At 42.1% G+C, this 22,082-nt stretch overlaps 1 protein-coding gene across 1 annotated transcript in view; it reads right to left on the bottom strand.

Annotated features, from left to right (window-relative positions):
* Positions 1-22,082, bottom strand: part of dlg2 (discs, large homolog 2 (Drosophila)) — a 658,820-nt gene that overhangs the window by 398,875 nt on the left and 237,863 nt on the right. The gene's annotated exons all lie outside the window — the stretch shown is intronic.

Genomic DNA, 22,082 nt, shown 5'->3' with positions numbered 1-22,082 from the left:
CAAAGAAATCAACTTTGAAACAATTCATCAAAACATCAATAAAGAAGGACAAACATTTGTAACAGGCTGAGAAGTGCCCTGATTCACACTGCGGGTCTTTGACGTGTACACAGATCGATACATGCAGGACAGATGGAGTTGTGGTTCCACACAGAAACGGACAGAGAAAACACAGCGTGTAAAATTAATGTCGATAAAAAACAAAAGTAAGCTTATTAATAAATAAACAAACTAAAATAAAGGGGTTATATTAACCATCAACACATTTCCCCCCAAAAATATTTTTCCATCTCACAGCTAACGATCAAAGTAGTTTACAACGATGCCTCACATTCACCTGTTCACACACAGTACGCACACCACATACTGATGTTAGGTGCTACTGGTCAGGTTTGTTATGTAATTTCTTTGGAATTTTGTGAAGATTAGCAAAACTATACATTGTTGGAAAGCACACACAACAGCCAATCAGAAAATGGATGGATGACTGTATTTTCCCAGAAGCTATCACAGTGATCATCTTTGCAAAAATGGTGGCTTAAAATGAGAGTTTTTTCCCCAATGTCTTCGAGATGACAGAAGAACTTGATTATATCGTCTAAAATACACATTTCCAGGGCCAAGGAATCCAATTCTGCTCATTACAAAAATGTATACGAGGTCTGTTAGAAAAGTAACGGACCTTTTTATTTTTTGCAAAAACTATATGGATTTGAATCATGTGTGATTGCATCAGCCAAGGTTGAACCTTCGTGCGCATGCGTGAGTTTTTTCACGCCTGTCGGTTGCGTCATTCACCTGTGAGCACGCCTTGTGGGAGGAGTGGTCCAGCCTCCTCGGCGGATTTTCATTGTCAGGAAATTGGCTGATCGACTGCCACTTTGCTTCATCAAACTTTTTTCAGAAAGTGTGAGAGACAGCCAGGTGGAACCCATTTGGAAAATTCAGATGGCTTTCGGTGAAGATCTTATGGGGATCACACAGATTAAGGACAATTACAACTGGATTAAAGATGGCCCACAGTGGCTGAGGGCGCGCCGCGCACCGAGCGGCGATCGACAGGCTCAAATGACCAGATCATTTCCAAAGTGAATGCTTTATTGATCCGGGACGTCGTGTGACTACCAGAGAAATGGAAAGACAGCTGGACACAGCACTTTTTCGGCACATTCCAGGAGTTTTTTGTAATGGAAAGATGAGCGGAGAAATTCGCCACGGAGCCACTCATGGTGCAGGACGAAAGCACCTCCGTGTTGGTCTCACAGGACATGTTCTAACATGCCCAGCTCTTGCACCATTCGGAAGATTCAGACGGCTTTCGGTGGCTTTTCAGTCGTGTGACTATCCGAGAAATTGTGGACGAGCTGGACATGCCACATTTCCTGTGAGGCTTCATCACAGCGTTGCTTTTTGTTCTGTGCCCTGCACCTCCGTCCCGACGCGCGAATTCCTCCGCACGTCTTTTCATGCCGAAAAAGTGCTGATGTCAAACTCTTCTGCCATTTCTGTGGTAGTCAGATGACGTCCCGAATCAACAAAGCGTTTACTTTGGAAATGAATGGCACATTCCACTGTTACAGGAGTTTTTTGTCATGAAAAGACGTGCGGAGGAATTCGCGCATCAGGACGGAGGCGCAGGGCACAGAACAAAAAGCAACGCCGTGATGAAGCCTCACAGGACATGTTGTGGCATGTCCAGCTCGTCCACAATTTCTCAGATAGTCACAGGACTGAAAAGCCACCGAAAGCTGTCTGAATCTTCCGAATGGTGCAAGAGCTGGGCATGTTAGGGCTTTCGGTGGTGCTTTCGTCCCGCGCCATGAGCGGCTCTGTGGCAAATTTCTCCGCTCCTCTTTCCATTACAAAAACTCCTGTAACAGTGGAATGTGCCGAAAAAGTGCTATGTCCAGCTATCTTGCCATTTCTCTGGTAGTCAGACGACGTCCCGGATCAACAAAGCGTTCACTCTGGAAATGATCTGGTCGTCTGAGCCTGTCGATCACCGCTCGGTGCGCAGCGAGCCCTCAGCTGCTGTGGGCCGTCTTTAATCCAGTTGTAATTGTCCTTAATCTGTGTGATCCCCATAAGATCTTCACTGAAAGCCATCTGAATTTTCCAAATGATTTCCACCTGGCTGTCTCTCACACTTTCTGAAAAAATTTTGATGAAGCAAAGCGGCAGTCGATCAGCCAATTTCCTGACAATGAAAATCCGCCGAGGAGGCTGGACCACTCTTCCCACAAGGCGTGCTCACAGGCGAATGACGCAACCGACAGGGGTGAAAAAACTCACGCATGCACGCGAAGGTTCAAGCTTGGCTGATGCAATCACACATGATTCAAATTGAGACTTCAGACAACTTTATTGATCCCAAAAAAGGGCAATTATGTTTACACTCCAATTACCTCAGACAAGATACAGCAATTAATCCACAATTACTACTTCTTTACCGTAATAATGGCACACATCAAAATTAAAGACAACATATATACATTTGACATTGTTTATGTGCACTAAACTTGAAGCAGTCCGTCATCTGAATTGAGGTAAAGTTGGTGAAGGCCGCTGCAACTGTAAGTCGTGCCGCCAAGACCAGCTTGAGAGAGGACGAGGCCTGCCGCAGGAAGGGAGGGGCAGAGAGTGGTCTAGTGTCCAGACAGACAGCCCAGAAGGCCACGTGAGGTGCCATCGACAGGCCTTATCTGTCCATCCTGGGGGGGATCCCAGTCCTGAATCAGTCCACCAGAGTCTCAAGGTCCCACAGTCAACATCTCAGGACTGGGAAGGGGGGGAGGAAGGGGGGGGGACGAGGAGCGAGGCTATCAGGAGTGTTCCTCGGGGGGAGGATTTTATCCCAGCGGCCTTGAAGGACAGCTGGTGTTTGGAAACCAAATAGATATCCAGATTAACAGACGCCTGGCAGATTCCACAGTCTGAAACTTCAGAGTGGCTCCCAATACATCTGAATAGAGGAGAGATGTGATCTTACAGACGATCCATATAGTTTTTGCAAAAAATAAAAAGGTCCGTTACTTTTCTAACAGACCTGGTATGTGGACAAAGGCACCCAAAAATCCAAGATGGGCACCCATCAGTGTGTTATTAAAAAGCTCCAAATTTAAGCAGTTTTGTGTTTGTTTGTTTCCCAAATGCAAGATGGCCACCATGGTTAGCTTTCAGAAATATGCAATCATTCATTTTCTGATTGGCTACTGTATGTACTTTTTAAAAAATTTATAGTTTTGCAAATCTCCACAAAATTCCCATGAACGCGAGTACATCCTGAACATTGTGAATCTGACTATGTTGTGGAAGACGCTCAGCTGCAAACCAAGAGCCCCTTCAAACCTCACCTTTATGCAGGGATTTGAACCTATGAGCTTCTGGTCACAAACCCACATCTGTACAGTCCAGTCCACTGTGACTCACCAAACTAATTACACATGCTGCAACCATTTGCACACTTTCTTACAACCTTTTCAGTAAATAGTTCAAGATTGTGTTTTTATTTGCAGTATTACTGCTTCTTCTTCAAGCTGGCAGTTCACGAATTACATATGTTTACACAGTGGCCTATATTTTTAAATTTGCTCTGTTACTGATACAAAACCCTCAGTGCATCAAGTCCTCATTTTATTTCTAAAGTGCCAAATCCTAACATCAAATATAAATGGAGATAAAATTTACAGTGTCACAATAAACAACACCAATCTTTGAGGAAGGATTCCTGAAGATGTGTCTGTTTCTCCAGACTGCTCACACTCTTTGTACTTCGAACAAAAAAGCTGATACTTTAACTTATAAGTTTCCCATGTCAGCCATGTGAATTCAGACGTTGAGCCACCATTTGCCATAATCATTTGATAAAAGAGACCAGACAGACATAAAATGGAACAGACTCAAATGTCAAAGGGTTAAACAAACAGAAGCGTTCTTCACGCACAGTGTGGCTCGCTGCATAACTTAGAGGCAAACCAATTGCAATGCCCCAGTGACCACAGTTATTTATGATGATGCCTTAAGGCAGCAATGTAAAACAGCAGAACGCAGCAATATATCAGCTACCAGGGCTGCTACAAATAGGAGCACATTCTGTAATTTTGTTTCAGCTTTATTTTTGTGCACAAATAAACACTGTGTAAACCTGCAGATATGAAAATAATTTTTAGAACAGCCGTTTCTGCAGTATGATGAATAGGTTACAACCAGACATAATACATTATCCATGATAGATACGCGTCTGTTTCAAGATCCGGTGGAGGCGTTTCGACAATCTTTACTTTGGCAATCACAAATTCATTGCAAAGCTTCTTCAAGCAACTGTGTATTAGCCTCATGGTGAATTTACGTGCCGGATTTTAGTGGCCTGCGAGTATACTGTCAAAATATCACATTTTAAATTAATATATTCTAACTTAAGTGTTTCCCAAACTGTTTAAAGATTGCTCCAAGGACTAATAGATAGTAATATACTGTTACGTGGTGTGTCCATAAAGTAACGGTCCTTTTTATTTTTTAAAAAACTATATGGATTTCATTCATATGTTTTTACGTCAGACATGCTTGAACCCTCGTGCGCATGCGTGAGTTTTTCCACGCCTGTCGGTGACGTCATTCGCCTGTGAGCATACCTTGGGAAGGAGTGGTCCCTACAATGCTGATGCATTTACATGGTGACCGCAGGCAAAGACTGGAGTTAACTAGTGACCTCAGGCAACGACTGAACGTCAGGCTTTCAACACCATCCTGGACTCCATCATGTATCAGACATCAGACATTTATCAGTATGCTGTGAAGATGTTGAACTTGTTGATATAGATTCACTTGTTTTAAGACCCCCTGACATGAGCGTGACTTTGATTCACGCACTCGCACAACCTGTGTCGTGCTGGAGAGTAAACTCGTCTTTAACAGGTGCAGACAGGACGCGAAAGGGGCGCCGGTGTGTGCTATTGTGCACAGAGAATTTTGAAATGTTCCAAAAAATCTTTCATGTATAACTGTCATGCTATGTGATGCAATCTAATCACCAACACGTTGTGCAGCTCGTCAAGTGGAGGAAAGAAGAAGTGAACAGAGGTGGTGACGTCAGCAGATGGCATCAAAGCGCAGCTTGTCTGAACGATTATAACAAGGAGTTAAATCTCTCATAAACACACTGTAACAGCTGCGCACAAGAAGGAAAGAACACACAACTGTTTTACCAAGCCATGACAATGTAAACATGATAAATAATTACCATTTTAGATGACTCAAAATGCTTTCTGCAGCTTGTTAGGTGTGCACGCACGTGCGAACGGCTGAAGCTGGAGTGGTCGTCTGTGATTCAAGAAGTGATTACAGCCGTTTTCAGCGGCCAATTTGCATAGAAAATGATTAATCCGACACAAAAAGAGAGTGCGTGGTAGCCAGTAGAACAAAGAACGGCATCCAGCTGGGAACACAGCGGGTGGGATCATCACGACGACGGCCGTGCAAGTGCGTGAATCAAAGTCATACTCGTGTCAGGGGGCGTTTAGTAGTGTCATGTTTTTGGCATCTCAGCTGATGAGGTCAAGAAACACTTGGGAAGATCTTATAAAGTCATAATGTCACTGGACAGAGGTGTGCTGCGATGCTAATATGTTTAGGGACCTGGTGCTTCCAGGTTAACTGTATGGTTGTGGGACTTGGACCCTAACCAGTCACCTATGGCAATGACGAGATGTATTTGGTACTTGATATCCTTAGACAGTGTTGAAATGACTTTGTGTAAAACAGTTAAGGCACCTTGACACTTGCACAAATTTGATCCCCGCACTGCCACGCTTTGTTCCACTTGATGCCACGCTATAAAAAGAAAAGATCATTTTATAGCTGATCATACATTTGCTCTTAGAACTTGACTATTGAAACCATTGTCTCACCGCTCCTAGAATCATAGAGAAATTATCTACAGCTCCAGGCTGTCTCATGCGTGTCGTGCGGCAGAGAATGCATTTGGAATCTTGTCTCAAATGTAATTATATATATATATATATATATATATATATATATATATATATATATATATATGAATGGATGGTAAAAAAATTTGTATTTTAATTCCTTCTTATGAGTTAGATAATGTGTCTGTAAAGTTATATTTATTACAGATGTAACATCTCCTGTGCATAATGACATTCAGTGTTTTCGAATAGGTTGCGCAATGTTCACGACTAGTTCACGCAAGTGGCACAAAATTAATGCATGCCAGGAGTTTTGAACATTTCAAAATTTTCTTTGCGCACTGGCACGCAGCCGCGCACTGTTCAAACAGTTTACAACAAGTTCGATCACTGGCATTCAAGATTGCGTGCCAGTGCAAGGATCAAATTTGTGCAAGTGTCAAGGTGCCTTTACTTGGGACATAAATAGAACATAGTACTTTCATTGTGAGGGAACGTCAGCTACAACATTTTGGGCATATGGCATGCTTCTGTGGGCATGATCAAGGATTTCAGCAAGTTGTCGAGGCCAAAAACATGTCGCCCACCTACCACCTGGCTGTGACACATGGATGGCTACTTTTGGGACATCCAGAAGGGCCGGTGGTCACAATCCAAATCAGGGAGAAGTTCCACAGTATGGTGGATGTGGCGTGTTGTGTAATCTATTGTCAAAGACAGGTGTGCTAATGAAGAACTTATATGAATTGCCAGGAAAGGATTATATTGTGTACTTTTGATGGCATTGAATAGATGGTTAACAAAAATATGTCTCTTGCAAAATGTATGTTTTCTTTCAAAGGAAACTATAAGACAAGAATTTGGAGTTAAAAGTACAATTTGAGTGAAACACAATCTGTAAAGAAAATTAATACTGGATTAGAAATGTTGGACTCACCGGAGGAGTAAATTCACATGGCTCAGGGCCTGATGACCCAGAGATGAACCGACTGAGGTGGTAAATTTCCATGATGAAAGACTTTTTAATGCCCCCACCCTGACCGAGAGTGAACCCACATGGGAGGGAATTTCCAGGAATTGAATTAATTTCCATTTGTAGAATGATGTCATTAATAACTGATTTCATTCGTGTAAAAAAGTGCGAAGTTTAGAAAGACCACTCATTTCGGGTGGAGTCACTGACCCATGAAGTGTACAAAATGCATTGTCCAGTGTAAATTCTTCGAAGGGGTCGTGGTGATTTTTGTGATGTGGATTCTGTGTACTGCTTCCTTTTGCCGGCAAAATAAAAACTGCTGCTTTGGGACTTCAATTCGCTCTGATTTTTGTGGACACTTTTAAGGAATAGATTTTATGACTGAGCAGCAGAAAAACTGAAGCCTCTGTCCCACTGAATAATAAGCCATGAATAATGATCCACGCATGGGTGTGTAGTGATTATTGGAAGAATGACCTACGTTTTCTTCTATCACGTATCCACTACTAAGGTACCTCTATGTGCCTCTCTGTACCCTGCATGTGCCACGTGGCAACCTCTAGCGAGTCACGACCCGACCGGTCATTACACCCTCAATGGCTCGTATCAGCCACGCTAAATCGCTAAGCCGTGTAGCATGACATCGGTGCACAAATGCACGTTTGGTCCTACCCTCTGCCCCTCCCACACTTGTTTCCTCATGAAGCAGGAAAGAGAAGAAAGAAGTGTCCAGGTGAAACAGTCTTCTGTGATTCCAGAAGGGATTAGAGGTGTTTTCAGCATCCAAGGTTTGGCAGAAAATGATTATAATCTGCTACAAAATAATTATTTTATATTCAGGGTCCGAAGCACAAAGCAGGTGGAATTGTGTGCGTAAGAGGGCAGCCGCTCCAAAAATAGCCTCTCAGGTCAGGACCTGAGAGCTGCCAGGCGCTGGGATAATGGGCTTTTAGTAGCCTCGTAAGCACCACAAACATGCCGCTAAAACCCTCATTAGTCGTCGTAGTAACTCGTACACAAACGTCTCCATGCTGTTGTTGCTAAATTTTGAACATTTTGAACATCTTGAAATTAGCACCAAGCTCAGAGATGAGCCTCGTTAACCGAAGATAATGCCTCTAAGAGCCACTATTCTACCATGATAGCTGAATAAACCCTCTCATAGTAAAACAAAACAAAAAACAAACAAACATGCTTCGTGGCTCATTATTCATCCTTCATTATTTGGTGGGACTAGAGCTTAAGAACTTTGTTCTAAAAAAACTCCACGACAGGTGCTACGCAGCACCAGAGCATGCTTCCAGTTCTGACCTGATCTAAGGACATTGTTGTTGTTCATACTTTGAACCTATCGAATTTTGGATCAAGGCATGGGCCCTATGTAATGCTGCGTTTACACATAATGACAACAAGTCAGGAATGCCACGAAGTATACATTCTTGGCCGCTAATCACGAATGTGAAACATTCGGGCAGAGGTGTCAGGTGTCCTCAGGAACTGCTGCAACCTGTAACCCCACGTTACGATTAATGGCACGTGTTGCTGGCAAATTATCAGGAACCATTACATACCGTCAAGAATAATGTTCCGCACTATTGCGCGCAACAGTGCATCGATATGTTCTGTCACGTTGTGAATGAGGCGAATTGTCTACACACACACACACACACACACACACACACACACACACACACACACACACACCCATACCCACATTTATCCATCAGCTGCTGAACAATTCAGATCGCCCCAGTTTGCGCCTCAAAATCCACAGCAGAAGATCTTTGTGACTGCATGCTTAGTTGGGCTCTGTGCCATGGAGTGGCACAGAGAGGAGGAGGAGACGGAGAGAGCCAGATGTGGGGCTCCACGCGGCTCTCAAAAACCTGCAGGAGTGTGCTGATAAGCATTGGAACAAAACTTTTAGTTAACTTGGTGTCACTGTCCTGCAGCAATGAAACTGAATGCACTGCAGCAGGGTTTAATTGTGCGCACATCAGAGAAGAATGCTGTTACGCTCTATTAATGATCACCACTAATCAAGATGGATCAACTCGCTCAGTTGCGACTTCCATGACATGAGGTGAAGTGAGGGTGGTGCATGACATTCGTGCAAGATTTTTGACAGGCAAAAACATGCCACGAAAATCACGACCATCATGCACCAACACGCACTATTAAGAAATCTATTCAGATGCATTAAGTCACGTTAAGAATGTCAGAAATGTGCCAAGAATGATGCAAATATGACATTCCTGCCTATGTGTAAATGCCGCATAACTAGGGATGGGCACCGAGAACCGGTTCTTTTCGGGTATCGTTAATAAATTATTCGATCCACCGATATAAAGTCTTTTTGCTTAACGATCCCCTTATCAGTCCTTCAGAACGGCCATTGTTTTTGAGGGTGTTTGTTGGGAAAATGATCTTTCCTCTACGGTGATTACAGATCCTGTAATCAACCGTTTCTGCAGCGTGACTCCACTTTGAAGCGTGAACCAATAAAGCAATGTTTCGTTCCACTGGCTCGTTGGTTCTTTGATTTGTTGCTCTTCAGAAGCGGCAAGTCTGTTTCTTAACCCCTCTCAAAGCCATGCATTCTGGGGGTGATGACGTGGAAAGGTTTCTGAAATCTTTCATGCAAGCGAAAACAGTATGTACTATGGAAACCACAAGTACTATGCAGATGTCCTCACACCAACAGTACTATGGAAACCACCTAGACAACTGAGAGCCTACACAGAAATAAGCGAAAACAGTGTTCGAACTGAAAAGGGAGAACAGAGGAGCTCATCGTTGCTAATCGCTGCTAAACATGGGAAGTCCTGCACCCATTTGACGTCACTACCCAGAATGCATTGCGTTACAAACAACAATGGCGACCTACGTAGAAATAAAGTTTCTTAAAATATCATAAAACTCGACATTATTTTTGCAAATTTTGTCCCATAGTTATGCTACTAATATCATAAGAAGTCATATAGAATAAACATGTATTTATAGTCGGGGTTCCTTTTAAGAACGTTGGAAAATTAGCCAACAGAAAAGGAAAGTCGCTTTTCTGTAAATTCGCTATTATTTCGAAAAGTTAAGACCAGAAGTTCTCTTAAAACTTCGAAAGACTTGATGCATCTTAAAGCATCAGGTTAAAATTCTCAAAAATTGAGACAAGAATAAGACAAAGAATGAATGCCACATGGTAGCTTCAGCTAGGTTAGCTTAGCATGGAGCCTTGTTGACTCAAAGTAATTAAGCGTTTAAGAGCAGAAGAGCTGCAAGAGGGCAAGAGAGTGAAGAGTAAAGAGGCAAAGGCAAGAGAGGTGGAGCAAGAAGAAGAAGCAGAACTCTGTTCTAACTTTAAAAGGGGGCTTACGTCATTAACCTCCGCTCATTTAGGGTGTGTAACTTCACAGAAAACCATATGTCAGACAGAAATGATTCAATTGTTTAAACACATTAACTATTTTGGTATACTACTGTTCGAAGACACTCGAATGGATACACATTATTAATCGTCACTTACACACATCCTTTGGACAAACAAAAACGAATGAACAACTTCCGGTGGCGCTGCACCGCTGGCGACCCGGACTCATGCTGGTCTTAATGCCTTTTTTATGCCTTTTACACGTTCTTTGTGCCACTAACATGTGAGTGTGTGAGATGACAGGTATGCTTGAAGAGACACTATCATGAATTTTGCACACACACACCTTTCCTCAAGACAGATGTTAATCCTGTACTTGACCCATTCCAATTTGCTTATAGGCAGGGTAGAGGCACTGATGATGCCATCAACAGCTTAACCCACCTTTCACTTAAGCACTTGGAAGATCCTACTGCATATGCACGGATTTTATTGGTTGATTTCAGTTCATCCTTTAATACATTACAACCATACCTGTTGCTGTCTACGTTAAAGGAAATGAATGTTAACCTATTTTTAATTAGATGGTATCATTATTTTTTAACTAATAGATTACAACAAGTCAGAGTTAACCGAGCTCTTTCGGTACTCAAATCATCAAGCACAGGTGCACCACAAGGCTGTGTCAGTTCTCCTGTTCTCTTCACTCTTTATACTAATAACTGTACAAATAACTACTGTAATAACTTTGTTTTTAAATTTTCTGATGACACAGCCATTTTGAGCCTACTGCACAAAGACTCAAGTCCAACAAAGTACTTCTCTGAAGTGAAACACTTTGTGCAGTGGTGTGATGACAACCACTTGGTTTTAAATGTTAATAAAACCAAGGAAATTATTCTGGATCCAAGGACTGTTGGGGACCATACTCCTGTGGTCATACATGGTACTCCTATTGACCAGGTCAGCTCATACAAGTACTTGGGGCTGCACACAGACAATACTCTTAGCTGGACTGTACATGTGGACAGTTTGTGTTCTCGACTCCATCAGAGACTTTATTTCCTTCGTAGACTTCGTTTGTATGGAGTCAATCAAAAAATAATGTTGTTGTTTTACCAGGCAGTGCTAGAGAGCCTAGTCAGATATGGCATGACTGCCTGGTACGGCAACCTCTCTGTACAACTTAAAACAAAACTTAGACAAATTGACAATGCAATGAAGATAATTGGAAAGGAGAGATCCGAGCTGTCAGGAAAGAGCAGAGGGGGCGGGGTCTGTCTGCTTGTGAATGACAGCTGGTGCAGGTACTACACCGTGAGGGAGACTACGTGTACATCGGATGTAGAACTACTGTGTCTGTCAGTGAGGTCCTTCTATCTCCTGCGGGAGTATGGGAATATAATTATTTGTGTTGTTTATGTTCCACCCAGCGGGAATGCAGCAAGAGCAGCAAGCCTTATAGCCGAATGCATTCATAAACAGCTGCAGCGTACACCGGCAGCTCCAGTGTTTGTTTTGGGAGACTTTAATCATTGCAAATTAGAACTATCCCTCCCTGGTTTTCAACAATATGTAAAATGTGACACATGTGGAAACAAAGTGTTGGACAAATGCTATGGCAATGTGAAAAATGCTTACACTGCCAAATCAAAGCCGCCGCTCTTAAACTCGGACCATAATACTGTCCAGCTGATCCCGCTTTATAAGACCGCTCTCAAAAGGAGCAAGCCACAAACAAAAACAGTGACTTTATGGGACAGAGACAATATGGAGATGCTTAAAAGATCTTTTCTCTTCACTAACTGGGAAATATTCCATGAAACGGAAATAAATGAAGCCACCGAAACAATAACAGATTACATTAAATTTTGTGTAGACAGTGTTGTGAGCAAGAAAGAAGTTACAGTGTATCCAAACAATAAGCCGTATATAACTAAACAGGTGAAAGAGTGTATCAACAGGAAAAAAAAAGACAGAATGAGTGTGAAAGCGGTACAAAGAGAACTTAATACACTGCTGGAAAAGGCCAGGATACTACACGGGGAAACTATTGAGAAGACCTTTAGAGAATCAGACACTAAAAGGCTGTGGGATAACAAGACAATAAACATGAACCCAGCTAAAAAGACACTTGCAACAAATGATGACCAAGGAAAAGCAAATGACTTTTTTTTGAGGTTTGAAATACAAGATTTTTCGGATGATTGTAAGAATACTTTGGAAAACCTTCCTGCTGACCAAAATACCAGGATTGGAATTGACCCACGGAAAGTCCGATCAATCTTTAAGAAGATGTCCCCAAAAAAATCCACTGGTCCAGACGGTATCTCTGCAATGCTCATAAAAGCATGTGCAGAAGAACTGGCCCCTGCTTGGTGTCCTGTCTTCCAGCAGTCTGTAGACCTTCATACTGTACAAACTCTCTGGAAAAGATCCATTATTGTTCCAATTGCCAAAAAATCATGTTCACCTGAAAACAACAACTATAGGCCAATAGCTTCAACATCTGTTGTAAGCAAGTGCTTCGAAAAGATTATGCTATCTTTTCTCAAGACGGACGTCAATCCTGTACTCGACCCATTCCAATTTGCTTATACACTCAACAAAAATATAAACGCAACACTTTTGGTTTTGCTCCCATTTCGTATGAGATGAACTCAAAGATCTAAAACTTTTTCCACATACACAATATCACCATTTCCCTCAAATATTGTTCACAAACCAGTCTAAATCTGTGATAGTGAGCACTTCTCCTTTGCTGAGATAATCCATCCCACCTCACAGTTGTGCCATATCAAGATGCTGATTAGACACCATGATTAGTGCACAGGTGTGCCTTAGACTGCCCACAATAAAAGGCCACTCTGAAAGGTGCAGTTTTATCACACAGCACAATGCCACAGATGTCGCAAGATTTGAGGGAGCGTGCAATTGGCATGCTGACAGCAGTAATGTCAACCAGAGCTGTTGCTCGGGTATTGAATGTTCATTTCTCTACCATAAGCCGTCTCCAAAGGCGTTTCAGAGAATTTGGCAGTACATCCAACCAGCCTCACAACCGCAGACCACGTGTAACCACACCAGCCCAGGACCTCCACATCCAGCATGTTCACCTCCAAGATCGTCTGAGACCAGCCACTCGGACAGCTGCTGAAACAATCGGTTTGCATAACCAAAGAATTTCTGCACCAACTGTCAGAAACCGTCTCAGGGAAGCTCATCTGCATGCTCGTCGTCCTCATCGGGTCTCGACCTGACTCCAGTTCGTCGTCGTAACTGACTTGAGTGGGCAAATGCTCACATTCGCTGGCATTTGGCACATTGGAGAGGTGTTCTCTTCATGGATGAATCCCAGTTCACACTGTTCAGGGCAGATGGGAGACAGCGTGTGTGGCGTCGTGTGGGTGAGCAGTTTTCTGATGTCAGTGTTATGGATCGAGTGGCCCATGGTGGCGGTGGGGTTATGGTATGGGCAGGCATCTGTTATGGACGAAGAACACAGGTGCATTTTATTGATGGCATTTTGAATGCACAGAGATACCGTGACGAGATCCTGAGGCCCATTGTTGTGCCACACATCCAAGAACATCACCTCATGTTGCAGCAGGATAATACACGGCCCCATGTTGCAAGGATCTGTACACAATTCCTGGAAGCTGAAAATGTCCCAGTTCTTGCATGGCCGGCATACTCACCGGACATGTCACCCATTGAGCATGTTTGGGATGCTCTGGACCGGCGTATACGACAGCGTGTACCAGTTCCTGCCAATATCCAGCAACTTCGCACAGCCATTGAAGAGGAGTGGACCAACATTCCACAGGCCACAATTGACAACCTGATCAACTCTATGCGAAGGAGATGTGTTGCACTGCATGAGGCAAATGGTGGTCACACCAGATACTGACTGGTATCCCCCCCAATAAAACAAAACTGCACCTTTCAGAGTGGCCTTTTATTGTGGGCAGTCTAAGGCACACCTGTGCACTAATCATGGTGTCTAATCAGCATCTTGATATGGCACACGTGTGAGGTGGGATGGATTATCTCAGCAAAGGAGAAGTGCTCACTATCACAGATTTAGACTGGTTTGTGAACAATATTTGAGGGAAATGGTGATATTGTGTATGTGGAAAAAGTTTTAGATCTTTGAGTTCATCTCATACGAAATGGGAGCAAAACCAAAAGTGTTGCGTTTATATTTTTGTTGAGTGTAGGCACGGTAGAGGCACTGATGATGCCATCAACAGCTTAACCCACCTTTCACTTAAGCACTTGGAAGATCCTACTGCATATGCACGGATTTTACTGGCTGATTTCAGTTCAGCCTTTAATACATTACAACCATACCTGTTGCCGTCTAAGCTAAAAGAAATGAATGTCAACCCCTTTTTAATTAGATGGTATCATTCTTTTTTAACTAATAGACTACAACAAGTCAGAGTTAACCGAGCTCTTTCGATACTCAAACCATCAAGCACAGGTGTACCACATGGCTGTGTTAGTTCTCCTGTCCTCTTCACTCTCTATACCAATAACTGTACAAATAACTACTGTAATAACTTTGTTTTTAAATTTTCTGATGACACGCATTCTGATGATGCAATGAAGATAAAGGGAAAGAAACAATATCAGTCCCTCAGTTCACTCTACGAAGAGTCTGTTCTGAAAGCAGCTCAGAGGATACTGACGGATACAGCTCAGGTCCTCAGCCTGGTTCTGCTGGAGGTTTCTTCCTGTTAAAAGGGAGTTTTTCCTTCCCACTATCGCCAAGTGCTTGCTCACAGGGGGTTGTTTTTGACCGTTGGGGTTTTTCTGTAATTATTGTATGGCTTTTGCCTTACAATATAAAGCGCCTTGGGGCAACTGTTTGTTGTGATTTGGCGCTATATAAATAAAATTGATTTGATTTGATGTCCTCCATACAGAGTACACTCTCCTTCCCTCAGGGAGAAGGTATAGAGTCCCTCGGAGCAGACTGAATAGACTCAAAAACTCATTTGTCCCCATGTCTATCAAATTGCTAAACAATAATGTCTAAAACTGGAATTGTGCAACACTTATGGTGTTTCTCTTGATTTCCTGTCATGTTAATTTGTTATAGATGTGGCTGTGTTTCTATTTGTATTTGTTTGTTTTCCTTTTGTAAAGGCACTTAGCATGAGTCCAAGACAAATTTCCCTAAGGGGATAATAAAGTGTATCGTATCGTATCAAACAGAATACTTTACCATCAACATACCGATAATGCAAAGATCACACTTAAACACACATCAGTTACAAGGGACATGTTATAAAATGGAATGATTATATGCAAAGCATTTTGTTTGATTAATCAATACAAACAATATTAGACGTTTTTATATATGAATAAAAGAATACTGACCTAATTCTTTTTATTTTAAACAAATGGTCTTTTCCTTTGCTTAGACCTAAAGATAAAAGCTGATTGTCAAGACTCAAAGTTTATAGCCATGTGTTATCATGGGGGAAGGTCCTCTGGCAGGGTGAAAAGGTTCTGGCCTTTGCGTGAAGTCATAAAATTTGGGTTCTCCTGGCCTGGAGAAGCTCAGATTCTGACGTGAAGCAATTATAATGTCATGTAATTCATACTGACCAAAATTTAACTGTTAAAAAGGGAAGGGTTCCCTTTGAAGAACTTTGAGTTATAGTTCTGTTTTGCTGTGAAGCACAGCGTTGGCCCATGGGGGGATGTCTCAGGCTTATCTCCAGACGGCACAGGAATTTCTCGACTGGTGGTGGAAACAGTCTCTGTCCTTAGTTCAAAACTCAGGTTTTTTTTAGACAGCATTTATGTATTTATTTAATTAGGGCGAATCGAGGCCATGCTACACCACACATACATGGCTGCTTAGCAGCAACATTTCTGTCTCTGCATGTCTGACAATTCTTTGTTGCACTTTTGTTTTTGGTAAATTGGCCAAAGCATTTGGTCACGCCACTGAGTCTGGTCTACTTAAGGTTTCTTCCTATAAAAATAAAAAAAAAATAGAAAAAGTTTAAACCTTGTGTGCAGTGCCATGGGGTGACTTATGTTGTGATTTGGCACAGCACAAAGAAATTGAACTAAACTGAACAGGCATGTAACAATTCACTGGTACAAACCAAATATTGATTTTGAAGTAAAAGATATGTCAATTTTGATACCTGGAATCCAGGAATCAATCTAAATGTACTATGGGCTGGTCAGTGGCTGGGACCTAGCCATTTGAATTGGTTGAATTTACTTGGTTGAAGTTACTTTACATCTTTCACATTTTCAAAATCTTATAAAAGTTCAATGGTCAGTGCGAGGCTCTCATGAGACTGATTATGTCATATGTTCGTGTTAACTTTCCTGGGAAGATAAAAACATTAATATGCCTAATTGGAGCAGGTTGTGTAACGAGTAAATGTAGCAGTCTGCATTTTACGTTTGGTTCTCAAATTGTTAAAGCTGTTATACTGGTGCAAAACAGGAAACTTATGCCATCATGTGAAGCAAAGCAAACAAGTTAAAACCAGCCAGGATAAACAGATATTTCATCACTGGTCTTGTTTTAAATGTAGTGGGGTTTTTATCATGTTCAAAAATGTATTTTTTCTATCACAAACCACAATATGCTTTGTCATCCCTTACATTTTGTGGCAGCCGCACCGTTGTACATGCCATGGCATCACCAAGAGATTTTCCAGCAGTTAATGTGAGAATGAGGGTTAAATGTGGCCAAAAATGCTTGCACAGTGCTGCATTTTACAGATCAATAATGACTGGCAGTGTCCTTCAAAGTCAAATTATATTATACTGCCCAAGACTCCACAACAGGGTATGGGATATAAATTTTGTACATTTTAAATACTAAAAGTGTGTTACTGTAGGTGAAAGGTATTAAAAAAAAAAAACTATTCCAGCTCCAAATCTTTTGGTTCTCTAAAGGTCCAACCCACTTTAAAACAAATCGTTTCAAGTGCAACAACCTCTTTACTGGGAAATGAATCCCATCATTGAAGCTAACAATGCTCTCATTTCAATTTTAATGTCATATTGATTGGCAACACAATATAAGAACATATATAATAACTGCACTCTCACTAGTTCTTAACCTCGCTTTCATGAGAGGAGGGTACGACAAGGCCAGAAAGCAAAGTACTTTTGCTTTTCTGTTGGACCAGCAGTTTCCCAACACACGACCAAAATATTTCCATCACTGGTGGACGTCACTGCCTGACATGAACAGCCTGAAATCATGATTCCCTTTGCTAGATAACTTTAGTTATAATGTAGGTGAAGGTTTTAGTTTGAGACCATTCAAGTGAGGGTCAAATCAATTTCACAAGCATTGGTGCTAATGTGGAAAGAGTTCTTCATACCTCTAAAGAAATACTGAACAGTATCTCCTTTATCCCCATAGTGACAAAATGCCAATTTTATCACTTTGGGGATCACTTAAAAGGACACTGGGGTGCAAGTCCAGACAAACTTCAGCATATTTTACAGTATTCATTTGGTTACATTTTGAGTAACCCTATCATCAAATAAAGAACCCTACAGACCAACACATACAGGACTAATACATATGAGGTCTGTTAGAAAATTATCGGACCTTTTTATTTTTTGCAAAAACCTGATGGATTTGAATCACGTGTGCTTGCATGAGCAAACCTTGAACCTTCGTGGCACTGCGTGAACTTTTTCACGCCTGTCGATTGCATCATTTTCTGGTAAGCAGCCTTTGTGTGAGGATGGGTGTAGTGCGCTGGGCGGATTTTCATTTCAAGGAAAAAGACGGAACAACTGGAGCAGCGCCGCATCAAATTTTGCCAGAAACTGGGCGACAGGCAGGTGGAAACCATTCGGATGATTCAGACGGCTTTCGGTGACGATGCTATGGGCATCACACAGATTAAGGAGCGGTACAACCGGTTTAAAGACGTCTGCACAATGGTGGAGAGCGAGCCACGCTCCGGTCGGCCATCAACATGCTTAAATGACCAGATCATTTCCAAAGTGAATGCTGTGGTGATGCGGGACCATCGTGTGACTGTCCGAGAAATTGCGGAAGAGGTGGACATCAGCACTTTTTCGGTACATTCCACTGTGACAGAAGATTTGGCCATGAAAAGAGTGGCAGCGAAATTCATGCTGCTGCCAACGGCGGAGCAAAAGCGCCTCCGTGTTGAAGTCTCACAGGACATGCTGTGACATGCCCACCTCTTCCACAATTTCTCGGACAGTCACACGACTGAAAAGTCACCGAAAGCCGTCTGAATCATCCGAATGGTTTCCGCCTGGATGTTGCCCAGTTTCTGGCAAAATTTGATGTGGCGCTGCTCCAGTCGTTCCGTCTTTTTCCTTGAAATGAAAATCCACTGAGTGCACTGCACATGTCCTCACACAAAGGCTGCTTCCCAGAAAATGATGCAATCAACAGGCGTGAAAATGTTCACACATGCGCACGAAGGTTCAAGGTTTGCTCATGCAAGCACACAGGATTCAAATCCATTAGGTTTTTGCAAAAAATAAAAAGTTCTGATTCTTTTCTAACAGACCTCGTATGCACAGTAGCAGAGATAACAAATGAAGTACTACTGCAGTTCTTACAACATCTTCCGCTTCACTGTTGATATGCTCCTATATTGAGCAGTTTAGGACTTAGCGTCTTGCTCAAGACATTTCTAACACTCAAGAGCAACTGGGGAGTAAACCCACTGACCCTTTTACTTAATGGAAACCTGTCCTTCCATCTGCACTTCAGTCTCCTCGTTGCTGTTCTGCTGACTTGTAAAATACAAGTCTACGGGCCACCTTTTATGGCAAGCAAATGTTACAATCATCACCGTGTGGGCATCTGAATTTCCAACAACATAGCCTATTTATTTACTGTTAACCTTTAAAATGTGAATCAGCTGCAAATCGTGAATCAGCTGCAAACTGTTAATTGCAAAATGTGAATACTGAAAAATATCTCCCAAAACATGAATGCGGGTCTCGCAAAACGTGAATATCATTCACAATATATATTTATTTTTTCAGTTTAAGTAGTTTTTGGATTTCAGTTTACAGATCAATTACTGCAGGAAATCTTGATTGCAGATCCTATCACTGCAAAAATGATTTATTCATTTATTTTTTGGGGGGCAGGGGTCACTACAGCCTGAGGACCTGATCCGAGCAGGCTCTCACTTCTGGTGTCAAGCGCCCGGACCCGCTGGGTGTGTCCCCCTCCGGGGACAGTGTCAGGTAAGGAGTTTGACTGAGACGGTCCACCTGTCAAACTCACAGAGGAACCTCCCCCTCCGGTAAACAGCTCAATAAATGTTAAGAGAAACATTGTAGAAAAAACAACAACACTAGTTTCTAATCTCAGGAAGGTAGACAACGAGCTACAACCTTATTTTTATCCATATGAGCCGTCCTCTGAGCTGGAAAAAATAATATTGATCTGACGAGCAGCCGGCTGAGAAACGGAAGCACAGGGACAGTCTACAAAGGGTGTGGTCTCACCAAATTCACTAAACACATTTTTCCAAACTGAGTGCTGTAGTTTAACAATCAGGACCCCCCTGATGTGTGCAGAACATTTTGTGTCACTATACCGTATAACATTGTCACTATTGAAAATTTAAACAATAAAAAATTCTCCAAAGTTTTCACAATGACATTTTTCCAAACTGAGTGCTGCAGTATATCAAGATGCTGATTAGACACCATGATTAGTGCACAGGTGTGCCTTAGACTGCCCACAATAAAAGGCCACTCTGAAAGGTGCAGTTTTGTTTTATTGGGGGGGACACCAGTCAGTATCTGGTGTGACCACCATTTGCCTCATGCAGTGCAACACATCTCCTTCGCATCATCCGTGAAGAGAACACCTCTGCAATGTGCCAAACGGCAGCAAATGTGAGCATTTGCCCACTCAAATCGGTTACAACGACGAACTGGAGTCAGGTCGAGACCCCGATGAGGACGACGAGCATGCAGATGAGCTTCCCTGAGACAGTTTCTGACAGTTTGTGCAGAAATTCTTTGGTTATGCAAACCGATTGTTCCAGTAGCTGTCCGAGTGGATGGTCTCAGATGATCTTGGAGGTGAACATGCTGGATGTGGAGGTCCTGGGCTGGTGTAGTTACACGTGGTCTGCGGTTGTGAGGCTGGTTGGATGTACTGCCAAATTCTCTGAAACGCCTTTGGAGACGGCTTATGGTAGAGAAATGAACATTCAATACACGAGCAACAGTTCTGGTTGACATTCCTGCTGTCAGCATGCCAATTGCACGCTCCCTCAAATCTTGCGACATCTGTGGCATTGTGCTGTGTGATAAAACTGCACCTTTCAGAGTGTCCTTTTATTGTGGGCAGTCTAAGGCACACCTGTGCACTAATCATGGTGTCTAATCAGCATCTTGATATGGCACACCTGTGAGGTGGGATGGATTATCTCAACAAAGGAGAAGTGCTCACTATCACAGATTCAGACTGGTTTGTGAACAATATTTGAGAGAAATGGTAATATTGTATATGTGGAAAAAGTTTTAGATCTTTGAGTTCATCTCATACAAAATGGGAGCAAAACCAAAAGTGTTGCATTTATATTTTTGTTGATACACCCCAGAAGGAATGTCATTGTGGTCATCATCCAGTCACAGACAAACACGTGGACAAAATTGTTGGTACTCCTGGATTTTATGTACGCATTTTAATAAATGGTCAGAAATAATTGCAAACAAAGAAATTTTGCTTAATTATTTTTTTTTAATGTCTAAAGTTATTTGGCAACAAGAACAAAACAAAATGCTTTCAGAAAGTGAAACCAAAATCCGGACAAAAAAATACGCTGGACACAGCTACTAGCACACTTTGATGAATTTACAATAAATCATCACTTTTACAGATAGTTTTCTTCTGACAGGTCAGGGGATGGATACACGAACATTTCCGATTCAGTGAATATGTCTTGGAATTCATTTCCATCAATGAGCTTTGTTTGAATTTCTTTCTAACCACATATTAATCCAACTTTCTTTATTGAACTTTCAACAATATGACATACCATGCTGACAATTGTAAAAAGAAACAAATTGCAATAATGAAAGGCATGTCAAAACCCCACACCCCATACCCGCCCACCCATCCACCCACAAAGCCCAACAGGTCCAGACACAAAGACACAGCAGAGAACCAGTCCCTGCATGTGCAACATAAAGATACACAGAGACACACATTCACACAACATACACATATAAGGGGGGTGACCAGTGCAGTTAAAAGTATTTATATTAGTTATTGTGAATTTTAAAAGATTGAAAATAGGAATTGGAGGTGAAACACAAAATTATGTATCACCAGTCTAACAATCAAAATTTTATTATTAATGAATCCACCAGTGATATAAATGAAAACCAAGTTTTTTTTTAATTTATTGAGGGAGCCCTTGAGTGAGAATCTAATCTTTTCCAATTTTAAATTTAAAAGTACATTCCTCAACCAGTGGTTGTGTGAAGGAGGGTCAGAAAGTTTCCATTTAAATAGGCTCAATCTACGTGCCAACAAGGTACTGAAAGACAGAGCCCGTTCCAGGGGGCTCGGAATATTGGCATCAAGTGACACACCAAATATGGCAGACACCGGGTTAGGACAAAGAGTGTGACCGTATGCCTGGCTGAGTGTGTCGAAAATATTAGTCCAAAAAATGGTTAATTTGGGACAAGCCCAAAACATGTGAGTGTGGTTAGCTGGTGACTGCCCACATCTATTACATTTGTCAATGACCGACTGATAAATCTGAGACAATTTGGTATTTGTGTAGTG

This window comes from Thalassophryne amazonica, chromosome 9 (assembly GCF_902500255.1).
Source record: "Thalassophryne amazonica chromosome 9, fThaAma1.1, whole genome shotgun sequence".
Lineage (NCBI taxonomy): Eukaryota > Metazoa > Chordata > Actinopteri > Batrachoidiformes > Batrachoididae > Thalassophryne > Thalassophryne amazonica.
Note: the sequence above shows the minus strand (reverse complement) of the source record. Positions and strands in the feature narration are given on the sequence as shown.